General features: G+C 37.6%; 1 pseudogene; it reads left to right on the forward strand.

The window, feature by feature from the left end:
• On the forward strand, window positions 1–25625 carry LOC133258121 (putative ATP-dependent RNA helicase Pl10; annotated as a pseudogene).
• Window positions 25626–26611: the final 986 nt, after the last annotated feature.

The following is a 26611-nucleotide window of genomic DNA, read 5'->3' on the forward strand; positions in this document are numbered from 1 at the left end:
ATGGCAAATACAGTTCTGGTTTCCTACTTGGGCACGGGTTCCCATGTTAGTTTCCGCCAATTTCTGCTTTGGTAAGTTGCTATTCTCTGTATTTGTCCATCTGGTCTCCCTTGTAAGCATTACTGTGCCTGTGTCCTCATCTCTTTGGGAGATTTTAGAAGAATTGAAGATTTTTCAGTTGTTTAACTTTTACTTGTAGAACAAAGAGCTGGCTTCTAAACTTCTTACATGCAGAACTGGAAACTCCAGAATTATTATTTATTTAGTAAATTTTCATTGACATTTTACTGTGTGCCAGAAATCTACTCAGTAGATGGGGATTAAACACAAATAAGACAGACAAAATTTATATTTTAGGTGCTTAGGATTTACTAATTACATTTTAAAAGACTTTTAATATTAACTGATTCCATTAGAGCTTAAAAGGGAAGCACATATTGTTACAGAGAGGCAAAACCTGATCTTGCTATAAAAGAATAAATAATTTCCACATGGCTGAAATCCTGGTATGTATATAAACTAACTGATCTCACAACAATGTTGCTATGAACACTGTAGTTCTACTATATCAAGAATGTATGGTAGTATATTAAATTAAAATACCAAAAGGAAAATAAAACAGAACAACTTTCCTATAGGCAACCAAGTATAATCCAAATGAAAATTCAAATCTTAAAACCTCTAGCTGTTTTGAGCCTATTTGCTATGGTCTGAATGCTTATGTGCCATCAAAATTTATGTGTTGAAATCTTAACTTTCAAAGGTGATGGTAGTAGGATCTTTGGGAGGAGTTTAAGTCATGATGGTGGAAATCTAGTAAATTGGATTGAATTTTTAAAATAACATTATGAGAAATACAAGGACTCTTCCTCCCTCATAGCTCAGTCAGTAAATAATCTGCCTTCAGTGCAGGAAACCTGGGTTCAATCCCTGGGTTAAGAAGATCCCCTTGAGAAGAAAACGGAAACTCACTGCAGTATTCTTGCCCAGAAAATCTCAAGGCCAGAGGAGCCTGGTGACCTGCAGTCCATGGGGTTGCAAAGAGTAGGGCACAACTGAGTAGCTAGCATTTTCTTTCTTTTTCTGCCATGTGAGGACCCAATGAAAAGTTTCACTTAACATGATGGCACACTGATCTCAGAACTGTAAGAAATCAATATTTATTGTATATAAGCTACTTAGTTTGTGGTATTTTGTTATAGCACCTCAGGAACTAAGACAGTATATAATCTATATAAATTTAAGTAAATTGTCATAATAGTATGGTCTTTTTCAGGCTAGCACATAATCTATGAATCCTGAAAATCTAAAACAATTGTTTATCAATATTAAACATAAGTGAGTGCTTAACAGAAAGATCCAGTGCAGTTCTGTTGCTGATTCATGTCTGACTCTTTGCAACCCCACTGACTGCAGCGTACCAGGCTTCCCTGTCTATCACCAGCTCCTGGAGCTTGCTCAAACTCATTTGCATCAATCTGGTGATGCCATGCTACCATCTCATCCTCTGACATCCCCTTTTCTTTCTGCCTTCAACCTTTCCCAGCATCAGGGTCTTTTCAAATGAGTCAGTTCTTCACATCAAGTGGCCAAAGTATTGGAGCTTCAGCATCAGTCCTTCCAATGAATATTCAGGATTGATTTCCTTTAGGATTGATTGGTTTGATCTCCTTGCAGTCCAAGGGCCTCTCAAGAGTCTTCTCCAACACCACAGTTCAAAAGCATCAATTCTTTGCCACTAGGCTTTCCTTATAGTCCAACTCTCCCATCCATACATGACTACTCAAAAAACCATAGCTTTGACTATATGGACCTTTGTCAGATTAGAAAATAAATTTAATCTTTACTACATATGCAACTGGCATTCAGACTTTCTGTCTGACCTCAAAAATACTATTAATACTTTAAAAATATTTGTCTACCCTATAATAATTGCATATTAATACTAACTCCACCTGTAGGCAATTTATATAATTCAGCCAATATATTTCTGTTAAATGCTCAGAAGACAGAAAAATCACATTAAGACAGTAGAAATAACTCTGGAATTTTATTTTCTCATCAAGAAAGGAGGTTTCTGTGATATATATATCTGGAGTAAAACCATAATTAAAACTTATCGTGTTTGACTTTGAACAACACTCTTTATTTCTTTAAACTTTAAACTTTAAGTTCTTCATTTGAAATGATGAGTGATTTTTCAGTCCACAAAACTGTAAAGCTGAAAAAAATGAGATGTTTCAAAAAATCCATCAACATATTGAGTAGCACACAGTTGAGGTTCTATAAATGCTTGATGATTTTTCTTTTTTTTTTTTTCTAATTTTATTTTATTTTTAAACTTTACATAATTGTATTAGTTTTGCCAAATATCAAAATGAATCCGCCACAGGTATACATGTGTTCCCCATCCTGAACCCTCCTCCCTCCTCCCTCCCCATACCATCCCTCTGGGTCGCCCCAGTGCACTAGCCCCAAGCATCCAGTATCGTGCATCGAACCTCTTAATCAAACAGTTAATCAGTCAAAAGAGCTGGAACTTGGGAAAAAATATAAAAGGATGACAAACATAAGGAAATAGACAAATTAAGAGAAAATACAATACCCTACATTACTGTATGATTTTTGATAACTAAACTTGATAAAACTATCTCAGTATGATACCTCCGAAGCTAGTCAACTGATGGATGTGACTATGCTCTGGGTAAGATATTTCCTGGAATCACTTATATTAAAGAGTTCTCCAGCATAAACCTATCTGTTATATCTTAATAATGTTAATATAAGTATAATAATGATAACATAAGTAACTCACCATAGCCATTATCTAGGAAATCAAATCATTTCCTTTTATTTGTGGGAGTAAAAAAATTTAAAGGGATTGAAAATCATAATTAAAAAATATGAATCTAGTGGCACAGCTTTCAATTATGGGGCTATGAATAAAAATAGTAAAATAGTTTGAAATAGTTATGGTAGTTTGTCAAGATGCAGATCTTTACAAGACTTCCTCACTGATCCACCTCAGCCTCAGTGAAGATATGGGGACCTGTACCTAATCATCTGCTGAATTAGAAATGTAAGTATGTGTAGACTTGTATTGTTTCTGCTAATTTATTTTTTTATATACTTAGTTTGGGGAATAGCTTTTTTGGGGGATATTTATAATTTAAACAATAAAAGCCTGAGGACTTATAAATAAATTTCATCTAAGTTTGGGAAATGAACTAGTCAATTCAAGGGACCAAGGGACCACTAATCTCTCTGAATTAAATCCCTTACTGTACAGCTTTGGGAAAGTTTGCTATCCATTTAAATATTCATAAAGATAAATGTTTTGATATTTCACTTAGGGTTCAGAATGTAAAATTAAGCTAAAGTACATATTAAAGTTTATCTCATTTGAGCTTCTCTTCTAAGATTATAAAAATAATTTGTTAATCTGCCAATTTCTGTAGTTACCAGAGTACATTTTTCTTATGAAATATTTTGATAATTCATTTTTAATCATGCTATATTGAAGCATATACAAAATCAGGGTAAAATAGTCTTTTTAACATGTACTACCATATTTAATCCAATTACTATGGTTTTTCCAGTAGTCATGTATGGATGGGAGAGTTGGACTATAAAGAAAACTGAGCACCAAAGAATTGATGCTTTTGAACTGTGGTGTTGGAGAAGACTCTTGAGAGTTCCTTGGACTGCAAGGAGATCCAACCAGTCCATCCTAAAGGAGATCAGTCCTGGGTGTTCATTGGAAGGACGGAAGTTGAAGCTGAAACTCCAATACTTTGGCCACCTGATGCAAAGAGCTGACTCATTTGAAAAGACTCTGATGCTGGAAAAGATTGAGGGAAGGAAGAGAAGTGGACAACAGAGGATAAGATGGTTGGATGGTATCACCATGGTTGGATGGGTGAACTCCAGGATTTGGTGATGGACAGGGAGGCCTAGCATGCTGCGGTTCATGGAGCTGCAAAGTGTTGGACACGACTGAGCAACTGAACTGAACTGAACATTTTAATTAAATTTTACTGGAGTATAGTTGATTTACAATGCTGTGTAAGTTTCTGCAGTACAGCAAAGTGAATCACTTATGTATATATACATAAATATCCCCTCTTGTTTTAGATTCTGTGTGTGTTAGTCCCTCAGATATGTCTGACTTTATGTGACCCCATGGACTATAGCCCACCAGACTCCTCTGTTCATGGAATTCTGTTTCATCAGAGGAAATCTGTATGTTGAAATAGTGTACATTCCCATACTTAAATATTCTTTACCAAGAATGCTTAAATTCCCAAAAACACAAAACTTTTAAGCGTATGCCTCATCTTCTCATGAAACCTTCTGCTTTAATTATTTCTGGGCAATTTCTGAATAACTGGAAAAAAGAAGAAATTAATTTTCTCTTATTCATTCGGTTTTGGTAGAGGTAGAAAATTTCATATAAGGTGGAGTCTGGGAAAGCTGTGTACTCAGAATATAAAGAAGAAATCTTGTATTTTCTCAGTTAATCCAGAAGGTGTGATCATGGTAAGAAGAGAAGGCTGCATTAAAGGAATAATAGCATCTATGTAAAACATCTCTTTATTGTGAACTAATGTCAATTTAAAAGGAAAGGTGGTATCTTGTACAGAATGTTTCAGTGACATAAGAATTAAGCTTCTGAACTTATTCTATTAAATTTGGTACTATATTGCAAACTTGGAACTGGCAAGTCAGTTAACTTCTTGATCCCTATTTCTTTATATATGAGGTAATAGCCTTACAAATAGCTGTGAAAAGAAGAGAAGCGAAAAGCAAAGGAGAAAAGGAAAGATAAAAACATCTGAATGCAGAGTTCCAAAGAATAGCAAGAAGATATAAGAAAGCCTTCTTCAGCGATCAATGCAAAGAAATAGAGGAAAACAACAGAATGGGAAAGACTAGGGATCTCTTCAAGAAAATCAGATACCAAAGGAACATTTCATGCAAAGATGAGCTCGATAAAGGACAGAAATGGTATGGACCTAACAGAAGCAGAAGATATTAAGAAGAGATGGCAAGAATACACAGAAGAACTGTACAAAAAAGATCTTCATGACCCAGATAATCATGATGGTGTGATCACTGACCTAAAGCTAGACATCCTGGAATGTGAAGTCAAGTGGGCCTTAGAAAGCATCACTGCGAACAAAGCTAGTGGAGGTGATGGAATTCCAGTTGAGCTATTCCAAATCCTGAGAGATGATGCTGTGAAAGTGCTGCAGTCAATATGCCAGCAAATTTGGAAAACTCAGCAGTGTCCACAGGACTGGAAAAGGTCAGTTTCATTCCAATCCCAAAGAAAGGCAACACCAAAGAATGCTCAAACTACCACACAATTGCACTCATCTCACACGCTAGTAAAGTAATGCTCAAAATTCTTCTAGCCAGGCTTCAGCAATATGTGAACCGTGAACTTCCTGATGTTCAAGCTGGCTTTAGAAAAGGCAGAGGAACCAGAGATCAAATTGCAAACATCTGCTGGTTCATAGAAAAAGCAAAAGAGTTCCAGAAAAACATCTATTTCTGGTTTATTGACTATGCCAAAGCCTTTGACAGTGTGGATCACAATAAACTCTGGAAAATTCTGAGAGAGATGGGAATACCAGACCACCTGGTCTGCCTCTTGAGAAATTTGTATGCAGGTCAGGAAGCAACAGTTAGAACTGGACATGGAACAACAGACTGGTTCCAAATAGGAAAAGGAGTTCGTCAAGTCTGTATATTGTCACCCTGCTTATTTAACTTATATGCACAGTACATCATGAGAAGCGCTGGACTGGAAGAAACACAAACTGGAATCAAGATTGCTGGGAGAAATATCAATAACCTCAGATATGCAGATGACACCACCCTTATGGCAGAAAGTGAAGAGGAACTAAAAAGCCTCTTGATGAAAGTGAAAGAGGAGAGTGAAAAAGTTGGCTTAAAGCTCAACATTCTGAAAATGAAGATCATGGCATCTGGTCCCATCACTTCATGGGAAATAGATGGGGAAACAGTGGAAACAGTGTCAGAATTTATTTTTCTGGGCTCCAAAATCACTACAGATGGTGACTGCAGCCATGAAATTAAAAGACGTTTACTCCTTGGAAGGAAAGTTATGACCAACCTAGATAGCATATTCAAAAGCAGAGACATTACTTTGCCAACAAAAGTTCATCTAGTCAAGGCTATGGTTTTTCCAGTGGTCATGTATGGATGTGAGAGTTGGACTGTGAAGACAGCTGAGCGCCGAAGAACTGATGTTTTTGAACTGTGGTGTTGGAGAAGACTCTTGAGAGTCCCTTGGACTGCAAGGAGATCCACCCAGTCCATTCTGAAGGAGATCAGCCCTGGGATTTCTTTGGAAGGAATGATGCTGAAGCTGAAACTCCAGTACTTTGGCCACCTCATGCGAAGAGTTGACTCATTGGAAGAGACTCTGATGCTGGGAGGGATTGGGGGCAGGAGGAGAAGGGGACGACAGAGGATGAGATGGCTGGATGGCATCACTGACTCGATGGACGTGAGTCTCAGTGAACTCCAGGAGTTGGTGATGGACAGGGAGGCCTGGCATGCTGCGATTCATGGGGTCGCAAAGAGTCAGACACGACTGAGCGACTGATCTGATATGATCTGAAGGTAATAGCCTGGATATGTATTTTATAAGTCTTTAACAATTTGAAAAATCAGATCATTCTAAAAATTAAATGGTATTATCCTTTATCAATTTCAAAGGAACAAAAAGCACCAAGTACTGGTTATACTTCATCTGCTCATAATCCAAGAAAGATCGATAATAAAATAATGTCTTCTGTATTAGACTTGTGATTTTCTTCATTGCATTTTGAAACCAAAAAAAAAATATATTTACAGATTTAAAATTTTGGAAATTTTTTAACCTGTAGCATTTACACTTGTTGTATAATATTTGCAATACTTAAAAGGAGGGTAAAGAGTTTGCACTGCACTTGTCAGTATTTAACCTTGAATATGTCAAGAAGCATTATCTGTGAATTAATTTATATAATATACTCCAAAGTCCACATAGTTATAGTAATTTTAACTGCATGTCATATTCAACATAAACCCATTTGTAGTCAAAATTGAAATCCAAACCAATCTCTAAAATTATAGTTTCCACTTTGCACAATTACATTATGGCTTTATGCTACATTCAGACCATTAAGAAATTCACAGTTCTTTGCCTAGCAGCCAAAAACTTAACTCCTTATCACAAAGAATATATAATTAAGTCATATTGGAGCTCAGAATAGAATAAACAAACAAACAAAAAAAACAAATTATAAAATCTCAGTTTTTCTGACTGAAATATACCTTATAATGCTTTAATAGAAATGATACTGTGATTAGAGAATTATCAATGAAACACATTTGAAGAGGTTTTTTAGATTAAGTAATTTAAAATTTATTTAGAAAATTTATAAAATATTAACTTACACATTTATTAAATGCTTTTTTTAGCCATACTTATATTCATTGAATGATAATGTCATAATCTTTTTTTTGAATTGTAAATTATTCCAAGACATTTCTTTCAAGCATGGTTATATATCTGGAGATGTTATATATCTGGAAATTCTATACATGTTAGAGAGCCACCGTTCTCAAATGAGAGCACCTTTACTGTTAATCAAACATACTCATCAGCAGAGGGAGATTCCAAATTCTCTGTACTCTTTATGGATGGATCCTGTGATGGTAGAAAATTCACTTCCTCTGGGCCAGCAGTTTGTGCATACCTGAATTCTACAGATAATATCAGTCAAGGAAGTAGAACCACAAAGGGTATTATATTTCTTCTCACTCAAGGAATGAAGAAATTAGTAAACAAATCTATGGTAAAGACAGTTCAGGGTTCAATTCAGTTCAGTCCAGTTACTCAGTCATATCTGACTCTGTAACATCTACTTCTGCTTTATTGACTAAACCAAAGCCTTTAACTGTATGAATTGCAATAAACTGAGTAAAATTATTAAAGACATGAGAATATCAGGCTACCTTCTCCCTGCCTCCTAAGAAATCTGTATGCAGGTCAAGAGGCACCAAATAAAACCACACATGGAACAATGGACTGGTTTCAAATTGGGAAAGGCATATGTCAAGACTGTATATTATTACCCTGCTTATTTAACTTATATGCAGATTACATCATGAAAAATGCTGAGCTGGATGAAGCACAAGCTGGAATCAAGATTGCTGGGAGAAATATCAATAACTTCAGATACGCAGATAACACCACCCTTATGGCAAAAAGCAAGAAGAATTAAAGAGCCTCTTGATGGAAGTGAAAGAAGAGAGTGAAAAAGCTGGCTTAAAACTCAACATTAAAAGAACTAAGATCATGGCAACTGGTCCAATCACTTCCTGGCAAATAGATGAGGAAACAATGGAAACAGTGATAGACTTTATTTTCTTGAGCTTCAAAATCATTAGTGTTAGTTCCAGAAGATCTTGTAGGTCTTCACAGAACTGTTCAACTTCAGCTTCTTCAGCATTACTGGTCGGGGCATAGACTTGGATTACTGTGCTACTGAACGGCTTGCCTTGGAAAAGATCAGAAATCATTCTGTCGTTTTTGAGATTGCACCCAAGTACTGCATTTCAGACTCTTTTGTTGACTATGAAGGTTCCTGCATTTCTTCTAAGGGATTCTTGCCCGCAGTAGTAGATGTAATGGTGAACTGAATTAAAGTCACCCATTCCATTCCATTTCAGTTCGCTGATTCCTAAAATGTCCATGATCACTCTTGCCATCTCCTGTTTGACCACTCAAAATTATCTTGACATGGACCTAACATGAGCCTAACAAGGTTCTTACACACTCTAAAGAGAATTCAGGGCAGAGTTCTAGTAAAGATAAGGACACAGACAGTATTTTGAGTCTCACAGTATTCAAGAGGCAAGTCTAGATCCTTCAGTGATTGTGAAGTGACTAAAGGGAAAGTTTGATGATAAGGAAGGGGGTGTCTATGACAAAAGTGGTTGCCATGGTGACAGATGTGGCTTTGAAAATTTTGAATAAGGTGGAAAAAATCACTGGAGTGACAAATAGATGAAGATGTTTGGTCAAAACCATTTCCACCACAGCAGGATCCTCTATGACCCACCTCCCAGAATATTGGAAATAAAAGCAAAAATAAACAAATGGAACCTAATTAAACTTAAAAGCTTCTGCACAACAAAGGAAACTATAAGCAAGGTGAAAAGACAGCCTTCAGAATGGGAGAAAATAATAGCAAATGAAGCAAGAGACAAACAACTAATCTCAAAAATATACAAGCAACTCCTACAGCTCAATTCCAGAAAAATAAATGACCCAATCAAAAAATGGGCCAAAGAACTAAATAGATATTTCTCCAAAGAAGACATACAGAAAGCTACAAACACAAGAAAAGATGCTCAACATCACTCATTATCAGAGAAAAGCAAATCAAAACCACTATGAGGTACCATTTCATGCCAGTCAGAATGCCTGCCATCCAAAAGTCTACAAGCAATAAATGCTGGAGAGGGTGTGGAGAAAAGGGAACCCTCTTACACTGTTGGTGGGAATGCAAACTAGTACAGCCACTGTGGAGAACAGTGTGGAGAATCCTTAAAAAACTGGAAATAGAACTGCCTTATGATCCAGCAATCCCACTGCTCGGCATACACACTGAGGAAACCAGAACTGAAAGAGACACGTGTACCCCAATGTTCATTGCAGCACTGTTTATAATAGCCAGGACATGGAAGCAACCTAGATGTCCATCAGCAGATGAATGGATAAGAAAGCTGTGGTATATATACACAATGGAGTATTACTCAGCCATTAAAAAGAATACATTTGAATCAGTTCTAATGAGGTGGATGAAACTGGAGCCTATTATATAGAGTGAAGTAAGCCAAAAAGAAAAACACCAATACAGTATACTAACACATATATATGGAATTTAGAAAGATGGTAACAATAACCCTGTATACAAGACAGCAAAAGAGACACTGATGTATAGAACAGTCTTTTGGACTCTGTGGGAGAGGGAGAGGGTGGGATGATTTGGGAGAATGGCATTGAAATATGTATAATATCATATATGAAACGAGTCGCCAGTCTAGGTTCGATGCACGATACTGGATGCTTGGGGCTGGTGCACTGGGATGACTCAGAGGGATGGTATGGGGAGGGAGGAGGGTTCAGGATGGGGAACACATGTATACCTGTGGCAGATTCATCTTGATATATAGCAAAACCAGTACAATATTGTAAAGTTAAATAAAATAAAATAAAAAAAAACATTTCCACCAAGTTAATATTTTTAATAGGAACTTTTTTCTAAATATAACACTGGGATTAACTGAAAAATATGACCTTTAAATTGAGGCAAAAGTTGTCTCCCACCCATTGAAAGTTTTGTTGATCTTGAGACGGGAGAAATTATTATAGGAAATATCAATTTTATTTGTTGTTATACTCACTTGGCTCCATTGCAAAACTGTGCTGTTCATTTTATGAAAGATTAAAAAAAAAAAAAAAACATGCACTTGATGTCTTCTACTCAAACAACATTTCTAAAACTTGCAGCATTCCTCTTGCTGATCTTGAATCAGATTTATTCATATGGTCAAGGAAAGTTTTTGAGGGCCAGGAAGGAAAATGCAAAGTATGGTCTCTGCCAACAATATCCAGTCTCCTTGGTATTAGCACCAACAAGAGAAATTTGGCAGTACTCATCTATAAGGAAGCCAGAAATTTTTCATAATGGTCTGAAGATAGTCCTTACATCATTTATGGTGATGCTGATAGTGGTTATCAGGTTTGATACTTAGAATGTGGATGGGACATGTTAGCTACTCCTGGAGGCATGGTAGACATGAAGGAAAGAGAAAAGATTAAAGTTCCACAAATATCAGGTATTGGGTAAAGTGAATCTGATACTGACATGATATATAAAGCTCAGATATATAGAATATTTGAACAAGATAGTATGTCAGTGAAGGAAGTTTACCAAAACATGTTTAGTGCTCCTTTCCCAAAGGAAATACAGGTACTTGGTCATGATTTCTTGATGAAATCACAAATACATCTTTTTGGTTGTAGGAATGTCAGCTCTACCTTTGAGAAAGTGAAAGTGAAGTCCTCAGTCATGTCCGACTCTTTGCGACCCGACCCCATGGACTGTAGCCCACCAGGCTCCTCCCTCTGTGGGATTCTCCAGGCAAGAATACTGGAGTGAGTTGCCATTTCCTTCTCCAGGAGATCTTCCCAACACAGGGATCAAACCCGGGTCCCCTGCATTGAAGACAGATGCTTTACCATCTGAGCCACCAGGAAAGCTACCTTTGAGAACATCACATCAAAAGAGTCGGATAAGCAAATGCATCAGGAATGAATTTCTTGACCATAGTGTTTGTGGAGCCCCAAAAGGGTACAGATTCCCTGGAGAATTTTTTACACCATGAAGGATAATATGCTTGAACCAGGACCCAGGGAAAATGATCTTAAAGAGATGATGAAGAAAACTTCACAAATTCCTCTTAGGGAAAAGCCCAATTCTAGTGACCAGAGCAGTAGCAGCGAGAGGACTGGACATTTTCAACGGGAAACAAGTTATCAATTTTGATTTTCAGAATTGTATTGCTCTTCATCCTCCTCACAGCGCCAGTTATCTTTTTTTCACACTATTTGCACTGCTCGCTGGTGGGCAAGGTGTGATCTAAGAGGCTGGAAGAAGACTCAAGGAGCTGTAGGAACTGCAGACACACGTATTCTCTCCTGGCTGATGCAGCAGCCATAGCATAAAGCAACCTCTCTCCTGGTTGGCGCAGCAGCCATAACAGCATTCTCACCTAGTTGAGGTGGCAGCTGTAGCAGTATACATGCTGTATTCTCTCCTCTTGTGGCTGACCCAGCAGACGCAGCTGTGATGCAACAGAAAGGCCACCACTTTCAGGTGGAGCCCATATATCTGGACAGCATAAAGTAGCTCCTGACCATGTGAGTACCTTGTGATGGGCATGCACAGTGCTACAAGTGCTCTCAGCTATTACATAGTCATTATTTACAAAACATGGGGGAAGACAGCCTGACTCTCCATCTTGGCTAATTTGCTTTCTCCCCAGAAGAATGACATTGAAAGAAATATGCATCGCCTTGACTGTACAGGATGTGTAGGAAATCTTGGCCTTGCCAGCTTGTTCTTTAAGTAAGAATCATAAATATGACCAAAGATTCATTAGATCTTTTTTGGCAGAAGCTAAAGAAATACAAAGAAGCAAAATGGCTGTCTGGGGAGGCCTTACAAATAGCTGTGAAAAGAAGAGAAGCCAAGGAGAAAAGGAAAGATATAAGCATCTGAATGCAGAGTTCCAAAGACCAGCAAGAAGAAATAAGAAAGCCTTCCTCAGTGATCAATGCAAAGAAATCGAGGAAAAAAACAGAATGGGAAAGACTAGAGATCTCTTCAAGAAAATGAGAGATACCAAGGGAACATTTCATGCAAAGATGGGCTCAATAAAGGACAGAAATGGTATGCACCTAACAGAAGCAGAAGATATTCAGAAGAAGTGGCAAGAATACACAGAAGAACTGTACAAAAAAGATATTCACGACCCAGATAATCATGATGGTGTGATCACTCATCTAGAGACAGACATCCTGGAATGTGAAGTCAAGTGGGCCTTAGAAAGCATCACTACGAACAAAGCTAGTGGAGGTGATGGAATTCCAGTTGAGCTATTCCAAATCCTGAAAGATGATGCTATGAAAGTGTAGCACTCAATATACCAGCAAATTTGAAAAACTCAGCAGTGGTCACAGGACTGGAAAAGGTCAGTTTTCACTCCAATCCCAAAGAAAGGCAATGCCAAAGAATGCTCAAACTACTGCACAATTGCACTCATCTCACACGCTAGTAAAGTAATGCTCAAAATTCTCCAAGACAGAATTCAGCAATATGTGAACCATGAACTTCCTGATGTTCAAGCTGATTTTAGAAAAGGCAGAGGAACCAGAGATCAAATTGCCAACATCCGCTGGATCATCAAAAAAAGCAAGAGAGTTCCAGAAAAACATCTATTTCTGGTTTATTGACTATGCCAAAGCCTTTGACTGTGTGGATCACAATAAACTGTGGAAAATTCTGAAAGAGATGGGAATACCAGACTACCTAACCTGCCTCTTGAGAAACCTATATGCAGGTTAGGAAGCAACAGTTAGAGCTGGACATGGGACAACAGACTGGTTCCAAATAGCAAAAGGAGTACATCAAGGCTGTATATTGTCACCCTGCTTATTTAACTTATATGCAGAGTACATAATGAGAAACGCTGGGCTGGAAGAAGCACACGCTGGAAACAAGATTGCCAGAAGAAATATCAATAACCTCAGATATGCAGATGGCACCACCCTTATGGCAGAAAGTGAAGAGGAACTAAAAAGTCTCTTGATGAAAGTGAAAGTGGAGAGTGAAAAAGTTGGCTTAAAGCTCAACAATCTGAAAATGAAGATCATGGCATCTGGTCCCATTACTTCATGGGAAATAGATGGGGAAACAGTGGAAACAGTGTCAGACTTTATTTTGGGGGCTCCAAAATCACTGCAGATGGTGACTGCAGCCATGAAAGGAAAGTTGTGACCAAACTAGATAGCATATTGTAAAACAGAGACATTACTTTGCCAACAAACGTCCGTCTAGTCAAGGCTATGGTTTTTCCTCTGGTCATGTATGGATGTGAGAGTTGGACTGTGAAGACGGCTGAGCATGGAAGAATTGATGTTTTTGAACTGTGGTGTTGGAGAAGACTCTTGAGAGTCCCTTGGACTGCAAGGAGATCCAACCAGTCTATTCTGAAGATCAGCCCTGGGATTTCTTTGGAGGGAATGATGCTGAAGCTGAAACTCCAGTACTTTGGCCACCTCATGTGAAGAGTTGACTCACTGGAAAAGACTCTAATGCTGGGAGAGATTAGGGGCAGGAGGAGAAGGGGACGACAGAGGATGAGATGGCTGCATGGCATCACTGACTGGATGGATGTGAGTCTGGGTGAACTCCAGGAGTTGGTGATGGACAGGGAGGCCTGGTGTGCTGCGATTCATGGGGTCGCAAAGAGTCGGACACGGCTGAGTGACTGAACTGAACTGAACTGAACTGAAACAAAAAGTGCCCCCATCATTTGAAAAGGTGGCATATCAACACTTCTACAAGGGTAGCAGCCATGGATATTATAAGAGTGTAGATTCTGAGGCAGATTTGTATCAGAGGTTATCAACATAGTCGTGTTGCCAGCAATTCCAGCTTGGTGCCAGCGGGAGTGGAGGTGGTGGAAGCAACCACAAGCAGCTGCAGAGAATTTGCTGAGCGTAGTGATGGAGGTTTTGAACATTGGTGGATATGGAGGAAATTATAAGTACTGAGGGACTGACTGGTGGAGCAGCTGAGCCTACTTTGTAGGAGTGCTGTACTGTGTTTAGTCACTCAGTTGTGTCTGACTTTTTGTGACCTCATGAACTGTAGCCCTCCAGGCATTTCTGTCCATGGGGATTCTCTAGGTAAGAACACTAGAGTGAGTTGCCATGCCCTCCTCCAGGGGATCTTTCCAACCCAGGGGTCAAACCCAGGTCTCTCTCATTACAGGTGGATTTTTTTTACCATCTGAGTCACCAGGAAAGTCCATGGATACTGGAGTGGGTAGCCTATCCCTTCTGCAGTGGATCTTCCCAACCCAGGAATCAAATAGGGGTCTCCTGCATTGCAGGTGGATTCTTTACCAGCTGAGCTACCAGAGCAGTTCATATATGGAAACAACATGTAATTTAGCCAGAGGATACATTGTGTAGGTCCAAAAACTTGTATCAAATTGCCAACTGTGATGCTCCATTGATTCTCTTTTTAGGGGAACACAAGGTCAAAAGAGGAGATGAAAGGAGCAATCAGCAGCCTTGTTCAGAAGGTAATTTGAAGACTTCTACTGCTATAGTGTGTATTAACTCTCCTTCCCCCTAACCCCATCCTAAATTGCTTTCATAATTTGGTGACTGCAAATCATGTTTGTCAAGAATGTGTTATTTTGATGCCCTATTGGCTCAGTAATGCTCGACAACAACTTTTTTTGGTAAAATACATTTACTGTACTTGAGCTGAATATTTTTGTTAATCTATAAATTTTAAACTAAACCATACAAACAACTTAAACTTATGTATACACACGAAACTCTATCCACTATCTAAGTATGTAAAGAGTAGACTGTATTTATTATAATAAACTTTTCTTTTAAGGATATTTGACTTACCAAATATATCATTATAGAGAACAGCAGATATATTTTTCCAGATTATAATATTGAGATAGCAATGCCATCCTATTATCTGTAATATAAAAATGTGGTTTGCCTTATGATTGTAAGGAGACCTGATTCTAATGAAGCAACTGTCAGACATATGGGGGATAAGGAAAATTACCAGAGAGGCTCAGTGGTTCTTGATGAATCTATCTAGTATTGGAAAATTAAACACTACCTGATTACTGTTTGGTGAGACTGGGCTTATCCAGGCACACATTTAAGGTTTTAATTTACCTCTACTGTAAAATATAATTTCCAAGGATTTAATATATCACCTGTCCATAATAAATCTGTCATGAAAGTGATTTAGTTTTACATGAGTTTTAGAGGCAATCTTAGAGACTAAGAAAATTTCAACTAAATCACAGGTTTTAATGTTTGCTATATGAATAGATACACCTGTAATAATACTTTAGTAGTTAGTGGTAGTTAGTGGTGACATTTGCCTTGAATGGAAAATTTCAGTTCAGTCACTCAGTCACGTCCAACTCTTTGTGACCCCATGAACCGCAGCACGCCAGGCCTCCCTGTCTATCACCAACTCCTGGAGTCCACCCAAACCCATGTCCATTGAGTCAGTGATGCCATCCAACCATCTCATCCTCTGTTGTCCCCTTCTCCTCCTGCCTTCAATCTTTCCCAGCATCAGGGACTTTTCCAATGAGTCAGCTCTTTGCATCAGGTGGCCAAAGTATTGGAGTTTCAGCTTCAACTTTGGTCCTTCCAATGAAAACCCAGGACTGATCTTCTTTAGGATGTACTGATTGGATCTCCTTGCAGTCCAAGGGACTCTGAAGAGTCTTCTCCAACACCACTGTTCAAAAGCATCAATTCTTCAGCACTCAGCTTTCTTTATAGTCCAACTCTCACATCCATACATGACTACTTGGAAAAAACCATAGCTTTGACTACATGGACTTTTCTTGACAAAGTGATGTCTCTGCTATTTAATATGCTGTCTAGGTTGGTCACAAACTTACATCCTTTAGAATGCCCTATATTAGTATAATTTAGTAAGGTAGGACATATTCTTAAAATGCCTGATCTATGGATATTCAATTTCAAGTGACTGGTGTTTACAGAAACAAGAGGGAAAAAAAAAAAAACATATTATAGAAGAATGAAAAGAAAAAAGGATTTATTGTGAGATTTAAGGGGAGAAGGTAAAAACTTAATCATGAGCTAAAAGTTCACCAGTGTCTTTATTCTGGTCACATGCACCCTGCTAACCACATTTAGAGCTTAAATTTCAAAAATTCTCTCTTAAATGGCACTTCAAAAATATATCAGCTTCAACTGCCATTTTACGTATTAAAAAAAAAATATTCCACAAAGCAGAAGTTAAAAGAAATAAAAAAATAAGAAAGCTTCACACAACATGATGAATATGCTTTATTGGTTTATGCTGCTTTTGTATCATGAATAGATTAGAAATATGTCTTCTTTTACTCAATTTTTATTTTCACTTTTTAGTCAAACATGTCTGGTATGTACACTGAATTATTTTTCTGCTGAAAGTTGCCCCTTTCTATGTTCATATTAGAAAACAAAAATATAATTTTCATTATATATAGTTAAAACTGGGGACTGTGAAATCTAAAATCAAAAAATCTTTTTATACTTATTTACATGTATTTAGATACATGGAAATGTATCTAAAGAACCTTAACTTAATTTGAGTAATTGGAAGAGAAAGAGATATTGCAGAAGGCCCAGAAAATGCTCTAAGTCAATTCTACTGCTGGACTGAAAGCATAGGGTCACTGGGCAGAAGCATTTCTCATAGGTTCACATTGAAATGATCCAGTGCATTACAAGCTATATACACATTAGTAAGTTCTGCACACTTTATCCAAGAGATAAAGTAAATAAGAAAATAAAAAAGCTGTAAGCTACTTTATGTCACAGTTGTCACTGTCATTGCAGACTCTACTGTCTGAGCCACCAGGGAACCCCAATCTCAATATACTAAAAACAAATGTTTTTTCTTTGTTGTTGTTTTACTATAATATAATAATAGTAAGAGTAAAAGATACAGTTTTGCTATGAGTTCCCAAAGAAACAACAAAAATGGAATTACATAAAGTTAAATAATCAACTGATGTTTAGTATCAATTTGATAAAATGTTCTTGCTTTAATTTAGGACATAATTGTTTCCCTAACAATTACACTGCAATGTTAGGTAAATCCAACAGAGTAGTAATAGACATGAAAACAATTCTTCCCAATTGTATGTGTTTATTTTGATATATCTTCTACTAAGATCATGAGCTTGTTCTGTGAGTTTGAATAATCAATAGACTTGGTTTGAATTGTGGGTGAACTCATTATATATCTTCAAACTTGAGAATAATCCATTTTTCACTTACCAAGAGACAATTTAAAAATTAATAGAAACACACAAGGAATAGAATGGACACCTTGTGAAAGGACAATATTGATCAATGGTTCAGGAGGAAGACAAACTGGGTGTGAATCTCATTTCTTTTTTCTTACATACAAACATGGACAAGTTACACATTATCTTGCATTTCAGTTTCCTCATTTATAAAAAGAAGACAGTAATATCTACCTCATTACATTTTTGTGGATTTTAAATAAGCTGATGCCATATGAAAAGATGATGATAGAGTCAGGTATATTATGAATGTTTGATATTAAGCTATTCCAGACTTCCCTTATTGTGGCAAAACAATATTTGGCAAATATAAATTTCCCTAAGTAGTGTTCACTAACTGGTTGATTATATTCTTTGCTTCTAAGTTATTTGCTTTTTTTTTTATCATATTTATTATAATTTGTTCCCCCTCTATATGGTGATAATTTTTTAAATTATAGATTCAGTATTACTTAAGTGTATCATATATAGAAAATCTACAATGTGATGATCAAGATATTCTATTCATATATATATAGGTTTCATATATAAGTAAGAGATTATCTCAGGTAAAAATTACTGCTGTACAATGTAAAATAGCTGAATAAATAAAGTGTATTGAAAATTGTTAATCCAAAATTTAAAAAAAAGGAAGGAAAAATAAGGTCTTATATCTCTAATTTGTGTCTATGGACCTTAAATATAATGATAAAATTGATATATTTATGAGATTAAGAAATTAGAAATACTGAAAGTGTTACTCAGAATTATACTGCACTAAAACCCTTGCTTCTGATTATAAAGAAATATATCTTATAGACATGTAAACAAATGACTTCTAATTTTTTTCAAATATCAGAATTTTAACAGAATGAAAAAATAGCATAACATGAACATGCTGTCTCATCTCACAAGATAATCTATTCAGATATTTAAGTATACAGTTACACTGGGAATAATTCAATGAAATATACATATGGCCTATACAGATTCTTATACTGGGAAAATATAACGCCTTGTGATATACAAAATCATTCATTAATCAAATTTCATTGAAACATCCTATTTTATAGTAACATTTCAATTTTGTGAGAAAAAAATTAGAAAAAACGTTGAACATTGTTAATATTAACATCTCCACTCATAGAAATAATCATCATTTCATTTCTGCAAGTATAATTAAGATTTGCAGAATATTGAGTTGCTAAATTCACAGTTTTTTGGTTCAAGTATAACTGAGTAATTGTTCCATTTCATATCTGTGCTTAAGAGAGCTTAAGCCCTATTACGTAAAGGTAATATATGATCTGGGCAGTATTAATATCAGGTGATAAGTTGATATATAGTCATATCTTTTTTTATTGTGCTTCACTCTGTTGAGGTTCACAGATAATGAATTTTATACAAATTGAAGGTTTGTGGCAACCCTATATAGGGCAGGTCTATAGGTACCGTTTTTCTAGCAATATTTCCTCATATATATCTATGACATATTATATCATGATGGTATATTATATATCATATAATATTATGATGTATTATATCATGGTCATTATCACATATGACCATGTGATAATGGTCACATTTGGTAACTCTCAATAGTTCAAACTTTATTATTATTATTATATTTGTTATGGTGATCAGTAATCTTTTTATAACTGTAATTCTAATCAGTAATTCTGATTATCTTGAAATGTCATGAATCACACCTATAAGACTGCTGCTAAGTCACTTCAGTCGTGTCCGACTCTGTGCGACCCCATAGATGGCAGACCACCAGGCTCCACCATCCCTGGGGTTCTCCAGGCAAGAATACTGGAGTGGGTTGCCATTTCCTTCTCCAATGCATGAAAGTGAAAAGTGAAAGTGAAGTCACTCAGTCGTGTCCGATTCTTGGTGACCCCATGGACTGCAGCCTACCAGGCTCCTCCATCCTTGGGATTTTCCAGGCAAGAGTAGTGGAGTGGGGGTGCCATTGCCTTCTCCGACCTATATGACACTGAACTTAATAAATGTGTGTGACAATCTTCTCCTGATGCTGCTACTGCTGCTGCTGCTAAGTCGCTTCAGTTGTGTCCGACTCTGTGGAACTCCATAGACAGCAGCCCACCAGGCTCCCCCGTACCTGGGATTCTTCAGGCAAGAACACTGGAGTGGGTTGCCAGTTCCTTCTCCAATGCATGAAAGTGGAAAGTGAAAGTGAAATCGCTTAGTCGTGTCTGACTCTTAGAGACCCTATGGACTGAAGTGCACCAGGCTCCTCCGTCCATGGGATTTTCCAGGCAAGAGTACTGGAGTGGGATGCCATTGCCTTCTCTGGACAATCTGCTCACTTACCAGCAATTCCCCAACTTTCTTTCTCTCCTGGGACCTCCCTCTTCCTGAGATGCAGCAATATTGAAATTGACCTATTAATAATTCTCCAGTGGTCTTTAAGTGAAAGGAAGAGTCATACATCTCTTACTTTAAATTGAAAAACCATAAAGCGTTCAGTTTAGTGATAAAGGCATGTTGAAGGCTGAGACAGGCCAAAATCTAGGCCTTTTACATACAACAGCTGGCCAAGTTGTGACTGCAAAGGAAAATTTCTCAAAGGAAAAATAAAAGTACTACTCCAGTAAAGACGTGAATGATAAGAAAGTAAAACAGCCTTCTTGGTGATATGGAGAAAGTTTTAGTGATGTGGATAGATTAAACCAAATGCAACATTCCCCTTAACTCAAAGAATCCAAAGCAAGATCCTAACTCTCTTCAATTGTATGAAGGCAGAGATAGCTGAGGAAATTGCAGATGAAATTTTTGAAGCTAGGAAGAGGTTGGCTCATGGGATTGAAGAAAAGCCATCTCCAAAAATAACAGTAAAAGGTGAAGCAATAAGCACTGATATAGAAGCCTCACCAAGTTATTCAATCAAGCCAAAATAATTAAGATGAATACACTAAGCAATGTATTTTCAGTGTAAATAAAACTACTTTATATTAGAAAAAGTCTCCATCTAGGACTTTCATAGCTAGAGAGGATAAAGCAATGCCTAGCTTCAAAGTTTCAAAGGCCAGTCTGACTGCTAATGAAGTTGGTAACTTTAATTTGAAAACACTATTTATTTGTGCTTAGTTGCTCAGTTGTGTTCAACTCTCTGTGGATCCATGGACTGTAGCCTTCCAGGCTCCTTTGTCCATGGGATTCTCCAGGCAAGAATACTGGAGTGAGTTGTGATGTCCTACTCCAGTGGATCTTCCCAAACTAAGGAAACCAACCCAGGTCTTCTCTTGCATTGAAGGTAGATTCTTTACCACTAGTATCACTACTCATTTATTACCATTCCAAAAATCTTAGTGTCCTTGAGCATTATACTAAATCTACCTTTCCTGTGATCCATAAGCAGAATAAAAAACCCTGGATAATAGTACATCTATTGACAACATGGTTTATCACATATTTTAAGCTCTCCATTGAAACCTACTGCTCAAGGGAAAAAAAAAAATCTCTAACATACTACTGTATGTTGACAGGATACCTGGTCATCAAAGAGCTCTGATAGAGATGTACAAGTAGATTTTACTTTAATTCTTACTAATTCAGCATCTATTCTGAAGCCCACAGATTAAGGAGTAATTAGCCTTTCAAGTTTTATCATTTAAGAAATGAATTTCATATGCCTATAAGTGGCAGAGGTAGTGATTCTTTAGATGGATCCAGGCAAAGTAAATTGAAAACCTTATGGAGACAATTCACCATTCTCAGTGTGATTAAAAACATTCATGAGAAAATGTCACAGTATCAACATTAACAGTGATTTGAAAGAAGTTGATTCCAACCCTTATGGATTATTTTGAACTGCTCAGAATTATGGTGGAGGAAATAACTGTAGATAAGGAAGACAAAGCAAACATACACACACACAAAAGAATTACAAGTCAAACCTGAACATATGACCAAATTTCTGAATACAAACTCATGACAAAATAAAACTTTAATGGATAAGGAGTTGCCTCTTATAAATGAGCAATAAAAATGTGTTTTTGTTTGTTTGTTGAGACAGAATCTACTCCTGGTGCAGACAGTGTGAAGATTGTTGAAATCACAACAAAGGATTTAGACTATTACTCATCTTAGTAATGGTAAGTAGCAGGTTTTGAGAGCACTGACTGTAATTTTCAAGAAAAGGGTTTCAACGAAACCGATCTACCATGGGTTATATGCTATCAGACAGCACTGTGTGCTATAGAGAAATAATTTACAAAAGGACAAAGTCAATTAATGAGGCAAAATTTATTGTTTTCTAATTTGAAGAAATTGTCACAACCACCCAGTCTTTATCAACCACCACTCTGATCAATCAGCAACCAACAACATGAAGAAAATTCAGTTCAGTTCAGTCGCTCAGTCGTGTCCGACTCTTTGCAACGCCATGAAGAGCAGCACACCAGGCCTTTCTGTCCATCACCAACTCCCAGAGTTCACTCAAACTCACATCCATCGAGTTGGTGATGCCATCCAGCCATCTCATCCTCTGTCGTCCCCTTTTCCTCCCAGCCCACAATCCCTCCCAGCATCAGGCTCTTTTCCAATGAGTCAACTCTTTGCATGAGATGGCCAAAGTACTGGAGCTTCAGCTTTAGCATCATTCCCTCCAAAGAACACCCAGGGCTGATCTCCTTCAGAATGGACTGGTTGGATCTCCTTGCATTCCAAATGACTCTCAAGAGTCTTCTCTAACACGACAGTTTAAAATCATCAATTCTTCAGTGCTCAGCTTTCTTCACAGTCCAGCTCTCACATCCATACATGACCACTGGAAAAACAGTAGCCTTGACTAGACGGACCTTTGTTAGCAAAGTAATGTCTCTGCTTTTCAATATGCTATATAGGTTGGTCATAACTTTCCTTCCAAGGAATAAGCGTTTTTTAATTTCATGGCTGCAGTCACCATCTGCAGTGATTTTGGAGCCCCAAAAATAAAGTCTGACACTGTTTCTACTGTTTCCCTATCTATTTCCCATGAAATGATGGGACCAGATTCCATGAAATTCATTTTCTGAATGTTGAGCTTTAAGCCAACTTTTTCACTCTCCTCTTTCACTTTCATCAAGAGGCTTTTTAGTTCCTGTTCACTTTCTGCCATAAGGGTGGTGTCATCTGCATATCTGAGGTTATTGATATTTCTCCTGGCAATCTTGATTCCAGCTTGTGCTTCTTCCAGTCCAGGGTTTCTCATGATGTACTCTGCATAGAAGTTAAATAAGCAGGGTGACAATCTACAGCCTTGATGTACTCCTTTTGTTATTTGGAACCAGTCTGTTGTTCCATGTCCAGTTCTAACTGTTGCTTCCTGATCTGCATATAGGTTTCTCAAGAAGCAAGTCAGTTGGTCTGGTATTCCCCTCTCTTTCAGAATTTTCCAGAGTTCATTGTGATCCACACAGTCAAAGGCTTTGGCATTGTCAATAAAGCAGAAATAGATGTTTTTCTGGAACTCTCGCTTTTTTGATGATCCAGGGGATGTTGGCAATTTGATCTCTGGTTCCTCTGTCTTTTCTAAAACCAGCTTGAACATCTGGAATTTCGCAGTTCACATATTGCTGAATTCTGTCTTGGAGAATTTTGAACATTACTTTACTAGCTTGTGAGATGAGTGCAACTGTGCAGTAGTTTGAGCATTCTTTGGCATTGCCTTTATTTGGGATTGGAGTGAAAACTGGCCTTTTCCAGTCCTGTGGCCACTGCTGAGTTTTCCAAATTTGCTGGCATATTGAGTGCAGCACAAAATTAACTATGTATAAAAATATAGGTACATAATTTCAATGTAGATATCATTTATATAGTATCTAAATATATATATATATATATAATAATCTATTCATGCATGCATGCTAAGTCATTTCCATTTTGTCTTATTTTGTGTGACCCTTGGACTGTAGCTACCCAGGCTCTTCTGTCCATGAGATTCTCCAGGCAAGAATACTGGAGTGGATTGCTCTTTCCTTCTACAGGGATCTTCCATACCTAGGGATTGAACCTGGGTCTCCTGCATTGCAGGCAGATTTTTTACCATCTGAGCCAGCAGGTAAACCCAATGATAAAGAATCTGTCTGCAATGCTAGAGACCCAGGTTTGATCCCTGGGTCAGGAAGATCCCCTGGAGAAAGGTGTGGCAACCCACTCCAGTACTCTTTCCTAGATCCCATGGACAGAGGAGCCTGGAAGACTACACTCAACGGGGTCACAGAGTCAGACATGACAGAGAGAGTCACCAAAGAAGCTCTCAATTTAGTTTAGTCCAGAGTAAAAGCTGGAATACTTACTGATCATTATAAGAAAGCAAGATATTTAGTAATGCCTTTCCTATTGAATCAGAATTGGGGCCAAAGAAATGCCCAAACTAACCCACATTTACAGATAACCAGTCAAAATCAGATTTCGTTAGGACTAAAGTGAGCAAGACATATTACCAAATTTTCCAGGCTCTGTAAAAATACCAGGAAGGAAAAAAGCCAGAGCCAGTGTGGAAGTGAGGGAGACACAAGTTCACAGGTGGTGTAGTCAAATTGCTCAGGGTCTGGTGTCCAAGATTTGGGGAGAAGCATGGTTTGCTCTCCCATTAGCATCATATGTATGTGTGTGAGTGTGTATGTTCTCCAAAAGGAGAGATTGAAAGTTTATTCATCACCTGAATTTTAGGCAAATGGAAACAAACCTTTATAAAAGGTTTAAAGAAAACCTTTATTTGAAAACTTCATTCAGGAAAATATAAAGAATTTGTATTATACTGTTTTAAAAAATGACAAAGAAAAAATTGATGAAACAGTGACTCCTGTAGGGTTAAAAATTGGAGACCAGGAAGCATGACATTCTGATTTATAAGTTCAAATCAGTGTCATTTGCAGTCAATGGCTCCCATATCCCATTCCTGGCCCCTGGATATCATAGCTGAGAGAATAAAGAAAAATCTGATGTGTTTGATTCAGAATATCACAAGTGCTTGACTCTGTTTCACTGAAACCCAAGCAACTAAAGTGTTTTTTTTTTTTTTAATGAAATATGTGAGTGAAGATACTGCTTCAGTTATTATCTTTGTTCCCATAACATTTGCAGCTGATGCTTAGGCTTTGACTTAGAATAAGCCAAAACATTTCATTCAAAATGAAATTGCTCAGATGTTTGATCATGCAAGTAGAAAGAACATAAAGAAGCTTCTAGTGGCAAGTGGGTGGGCCTCCTTGGAGACACCCAGGATGGGCAAATCCAAAGGTAGAAGAGCCAAGAACTGATGAGCAAGAGATTGAGAATATGACCCTTAAACCTGTGCTCTAGGAAAGAAACAATGGTCTTCTATTGCATTTGCTCAATTATTCACTAGTACAGCTCAAAGGGGAAAGAAATTTTTTGTCTTGGGGCCCAAATACATTTATGTTGAGTTTTTGTAGTGGTACCTATAGTCTGGGCTTTCCTGGGGACTCCATGGTAGAGAATCCACCTGCCAATGCAGGAGACTCGAGTTCAGTCCCTGGGTCAGGAAGATCCCCTGGAGAAAGTAATAGCAGCCCACACCAGTATTCTTGCCTGGAAAACCCCATTAACAGAAGGAGCCTGACAGGCTATGGTCCATTGTGTCACAAAAGAGTCAGACGTGGCTTAGCCACTAAAACAACCACAACAGACTTTAGGTTTCTCAGCTTCACGGTATGACCCTCCCCAGCCCCCTACATGGCATGCTGTAATCTATAAAACCTGTGTCTTCTTCTCAGAAGGGAGCTGGGAGATCTAGGGAAGGACTTCTGGAAATGTACTACAAGACACCATTAAGACTTTCTGCTGAAATCCGCAACATTGTGCAGTTTGTCATCCTGCCCACGATTATATCACTCAACTTTAAAACATGCTTATTATGAAGGTTGCTCTTGGATCAAAACACCCAAGTGAAACGTTTCAGTTTGTCAAAAAAATGAAGCTGTTAAATTACCTGACCCCTCTGTCCAGACCTTAATTTAGGAAAGGAAAGAGCACATCTTTACGTGGAAAAAATAGATTGTGGAGCATGCAAAAAAGCAAAGAACTCTCAGAAAAAAATAAGTGGCTAATACTATGAACAGATTATTTTCTTTATAGTAAATAAAGGAAAAAACAAACAAACAAACAAACAAACAAACTGGGCTTCCCAGATACTGCTAGTGTTAAAGAACCTACCTGACAATGCAGGAGATATAAAAGACATGCGTTTGATCCCTGGCTTGGAAAGATGCCCTAGAGGAGGGCATGGCAACCCACTCCAGTATTCTTTCCTGGAGAATCCCATGGACAGAGGAGCCCGGTGGACTACAATCCATAGGGTCACAAAGAGTTGGACCCAAATGAAGCAAACTAGCATGTATGCACCATAAGTAGATTCTTTTCTTCATAATAAATTAAAACAAACAAACAAAGCTCTCACACAGGGATTAACACTGGGGAAATTTCTGCATGCTGCAATATCTCTATGCATTCTCTTTGAATAAAGTTGATCCATATAAGTATCTTTTAAAAAGAAATTTAAAAACTGCCAACATTTCCCTTGCCCATCTCTGAGCCAACAGAGTAGAGAATTGAAGAAATATAGAGCAGGGATAAAAACAATAGGAAAACCAACCGTCCACTGTGTGTTTCTAGGCCAGAAGAAGTGGATATTTCAACAGGGTAAGTGTATACCCCAGAAGTGAGTAGAACTTGAGCTGTTGTTATTTCTCCCAGAGGACTATGGGCAATTCATGAACACAAACAGCATGAACTGTGGATACCTGAGGGCAGAAGTTCAGGGCATTCCTATGAAAGGACTCAGTCAAATTAGGTCTACATAGCTAGAATTTCTCCAGGTCCTCCAAAGAACTTAAATGTTAATCTT

This window comes from Bos javanicus, chromosome 12 (genome assembly GCF_032452875.1).
Source record: "Bos javanicus breed banteng chromosome 12, ARS-OSU_banteng_1.0, whole genome shotgun sequence".
NCBI classification, from domain to species: domain Eukaryota; kingdom Metazoa; phylum Chordata; class Mammalia; order Artiodactyla; family Bovidae; genus Bos; species Bos javanicus.